Source organism: Chrysochloris asiatica, unplaced genomic scaffold, assembly GCF_000296735.1.
Source record: "Chrysochloris asiatica unplaced genomic scaffold, ChrAsi1.0 scaffold00085, whole genome shotgun sequence".
Classification (NCBI taxonomy): Eukaryota; Metazoa; Chordata; class Mammalia; order Afrosoricida; family Chrysochloridae; genus Chrysochloris; species Chrysochloris asiatica.
Genome location: NW_006408603.1, coordinates 3,574,459 through 3,578,197, shown reverse-complemented (window position 1 = coordinate 3,578,197; position 3,739 = coordinate 3,574,459). Strand labels below are relative to the sequence as shown.

The 3,739-nt window shown below is 40.2% G+C and overlaps 1 pseudogene; it reads right to left on the bottom strand.

Annotated features, from left to right (window-relative positions):
* Window positions 1-572: 572 nt before the first annotated feature.
* Window positions 573-1,017, bottom strand: LOC102830103 (annotated as a pseudogene).
* Between the last annotated feature and the right edge of the window lie 2,722 nt (window positions 1,018-3,739).

Here is a 3,739-nt window from a genome sequence, read left to right as displayed (position 1 = left end):
ACCCTCCGAGGGTGGGGCTGGGGTGCCCACTAGCTCAGGCACCCCTATAGTCACCAGAATGGAGGTGCGCAGACATCAAGGGACCAATGAACAGCTACCAAAAGAAAAGAATGTCCACACCTTTTTCTCAGTGATTCTGCCAGGTGTCTGTGGCCGCTCTGATCCTTTCCCCACGTGGTCTCACCCAAGATGGTGGCTCCTGGAACAGTCGAGCATCCCGGCCTAGAAAGCAATAGATTTCTTGCTTCTGCCACACGTTCCCCCAGCTGTAAGCCTTCCAAGCTTCTAAATATTCCTTTATATGTGGTTCAGAGTTCTGAGACCATCCCCTGAGCTTGCTTGGTCGGGTATTCTGTGTTGTTGTTGGCGGAGCTCTTTAGTACACGTCCACCCGATCCACCATCTTGTTTGTTCCAAGACACACAAGCTTTTGCAGGTTCTAAACTTAAGGACTCCCACCCCCCTCCCCGGAGCATCCTTAAAACCTGTGGCACTTAAAATTTGTTAGCCTTTCTACTGAGAGGTAAATAATACACAACAATGATGAAAAAGATTAACATACTATTTGTCTATTATGAATCATTCCAGCTTTGTTCAACAATGGCCAAAATTCTTTTCTTATATTCTCTCTTATTTTCCTGATAAAGCTATGCTGCTTGGTTATTGGCTGGACTATTTGGCTTTGGTTCATCCAGCAGAGACTGAATTGATGTTAAGATAGAAAATACATTGCATGTTTTGGACTCCATGATTTTGAAGGATATCTAAAGATCCAGCATACACATCTGGATGAAGCATCTTAGATAAAAACCTAACAGTTGGTGGTTTATTTGGATATTCTTCAGAAAATTCTATTACTAGTTTAAATGTAGCATCTTTAAAAGGTGTTCCTTCTGGTCCAAATATAACTGCATTCCATTGCAGGATGTTGTTTTCAGATGGTGCACCACTAACATCCACAGGTGGGTCTTCTTGCTTGAAATCCCACCTGAGCCTCCTTCTGGCTGGGATTGACATGCTCCAGTACCATTGGTTCTTGATCATATCTTCCTGAAGTGGTTGAAATGTTGACCACTTCTTTTTGGTACATTGATTCTGTGTATTCTTGCTGTCTTCTTCTGAGGCTTCCTGCACCAAAATATTTTGCCCACACAGTTCTTCACAAGTTGAGGCTTGAGTATTTTCTTCAGTTCTTTCCACTTGAGAAAAGTTGAGTGTGTACTTCCCTTTTGGTTGTCTAACTCCAGGTCTTTGAATATTTCTTTATACTACGTCTTTGGAGCTGCCTTTGAAATCTTATGTGCAGCTCTCTTACTTCTTTAGTTTGCTTCAGTTATCCTACATTCAAGTGCAAGTTTCAGAGGCTCTGCTGATGTCCATTTGGGACTTCCCTGCCTCCCCTGTCTTTCAATGACTTTGATTTCTTCATTTATGATGTCCTTGATGTCATCCTACAACTTGTCTGGTCTTCAGCCATTAGTATTTAATGCAACCAATCTATTCTTTTTTTCTTTTTGACATTTATTGTTTTATTTAAAATACCATAGTCCTGAAATAACATCACATTAAAAAGTCTGCAACATTTAGTCTATTTGGGACTTTTTGTAGGGGAAGGCTTCTATTTGTTTTGCTTTTAGTAGATTATTCATCAGAGAAGATTCGGGTTTATAGGAAAAAAAGTGTGCAGAAATCACAAAGACTTTGTATTCTCTCTCTCTCTCTTCTGAACACTGTTTTTAATATCATTAATATTTAGTTTGGAGATCTGGTGTGGTGCTGTGGGTTAATGTACTGTACTGCATAGTTGGTTTAAACCACAAGATCAGAGGTTCAAGCTCACCAGTTGCTCCTCAGAAACTCCATACAGAGGGAGTTGCTATGGGTCTGAACCAACTCAACGGCACTTAACAAAAAACCAACAATATTTAGATTAATTAGGTATGTCTGTTACAGATGATAGAGATAATAATACATTATTATTATTATTAACAAGAAGAGGCAGCTCTGATGTCTTTTTCCAGCTATTGGTCCCTCCTGGTAATTTGTCTGAAGTATGAGCGATGAAGTTTGGCCAGCCAGGCTTCCAAGGACTATTCTGGCTGTACTTCTTTCTTTTTTAAAAAAGTTTTTATTGTGAATTGAATGATAATTTACATGGGAGAACATCAGCTTTACATTCATCCTATCGTAGTTCATTTCATTGCAATGATTACAATCCCCTCCATGCATCATCATTCAACAGCATTTGCTTCCATTCCCTCTGGGTTTCTTTCTCTCTTTTTTTGGCTAATCGGAGCTCTGGTAGCGTAGTGGTTATGAATCGGGCTGCGAACCTTAAGGTCAGCGGTTCGAAACTACCAGCTGCTCCGCGGGAGAAAGATGAGGCTTTCTACTCCCGTAAAGATTTACAGCCTCGGAAACCCTATACAGGGTCGCTATGGGTCGGAACCGACTCGAAGGCACATAACAACAACAACAACAATTCTTGAAATGATATCTAAATTCAGGTGGGACATTTTTAGTGGATTTTTCATAAATGCTCTTTATCATATTGAGAAATTCCCCTTTCATCCCTGTCATATTATTATTTTTATCATAAAAGCATGTAGGATTTTGTTGTGCCTTTTCTATGTCATTTGAAATGATAATTTTGGCTCTTTTCCTTTGTTCTATTAATGTGGTATTTATATTGGTTGGTGTTGTACCAACCATATTTTCATTCCTGGGATAAATACCAAATAAACACAGTGTATCATTGTAGTGCAGTGAATGACTTCATATGGCCCTTCTAACCACAGTCTTTTTAACTCTCACCAAACAGTATTTTTGCCCTGCTGGGTCTGAGTAAGAAATGATGGAAGAAGATGCTGATAGTATTATATGATTCAGTTGTGAGTGGTTAACAGAGCTAATTGTGAACGTAAAAACTTGAAATTCTAATGCATATAAAATGAGCCATCTCAGAAGCAGAAATGGCAGATTTTACTACCACTGGAGAAGAACCAGGAGTAGTGTATCCTTTGGATCCTGAGGTCCCTGTGCATGAAACCTCCTCGACCCAGGAGCAGAAAGTTGTGACACCAGAGGAGTCAGTAGCAGCAGAACAAAGAGCTGGAGCATGAGACAGAGTAAGTAAAACTGTGAGACTTTAGGCAGGAGATTTGCTTGCAGAGTAAGGAGCTAGGTTTGCTGAGCCATTGAGCTAGAGCTGAGTGCCTTCAGGCTGAGGCATATGGTGGAGTGGTGTGCTCTGTAGGCGTTTGTCAGCAGACTTGAAGAAGCACTGTAACGTTGCCAGAGCAGGGCAGAGGCCAGGCTGAGGCCCAGACAGAGTCTGTGGACAGGGTAGAGGACAGTGTGTCCTGAATGGAAGAAATGAACGTTTCTAACCATGAATTGTACCTAGTTAACTTCCTTAATAGGCCCTATAACTGTTGAATATGGTGTCTGAGTTCTCCTTGGCTACTGCAATGCATTATTGGACGCAGTCAAGTAAGGAGAGTTGTTGGAGATATAGTTGCAGTCATTTTTTGCAATAATACTTTCAATATGCCATTGAGTTAAGTTTGCGAGAATTTAGTTAAGGCTGTTGGCATTTATAATCCAAGGAGATTATTGGTCTGTATTTTTCTTGTGTTGTCTTTATCTGAATTTGATATCAAAGTAATGCTAGTCTCATAGAATGATTTAGGAAGTGTTTCCTCTTTTACTTTTTGGTAAAAGATGAAGAAGAACTAGA